Below are 409 nucleotides of genomic sequence, written 5' to 3' on the forward strand. Positions count from 1 at the left end.
GACGGCACATAACAACAACAACAACAACAATGCCAAGGATATCAATCTTTATGCGTTCCATTTCCTTTTTGACAACTTCCAATTTTGCTAGATTCATACTTCGTACATCCCATGTTCCAATGATTAATGGATGTCTTCGGCTCTTTCTCTTCAATTTGAGTGGTGCCACATCAGCAAATGAAGGTCTCAAAAGCTTTTGAGGTCAGCCCCAGGGTTACAGGTGAGGAGAGACAATGCAGGGACGCCCGAATAGCAGGCTGGAAGAACAGGAGAAAGGGGATAAAAGCCTTGAACCCAGACAGAAGAGCAGTTAGCCGAAGGGATTAAGTGAGAGGGGAAACTCAGGCCCACCCAGAGTAGCAGGCCAGAAAAGCAGGAGAAAGGGGATAAAAGCCTTGAACCCGGACAG

This window comes from Orycteropus afer, unplaced genomic scaffold (genome assembly GCF_000298275.1).
Source record: "Orycteropus afer afer isolate SDZICR_OR568_19922 unplaced genomic scaffold, OryAfe1.0 scaffold00940, whole genome shotgun sequence".
In the NCBI taxonomy this organism is placed as follows: domain Eukaryota; kingdom Metazoa; phylum Chordata; class Mammalia; order Tubulidentata; family Orycteropodidae; genus Orycteropus; species Orycteropus afer.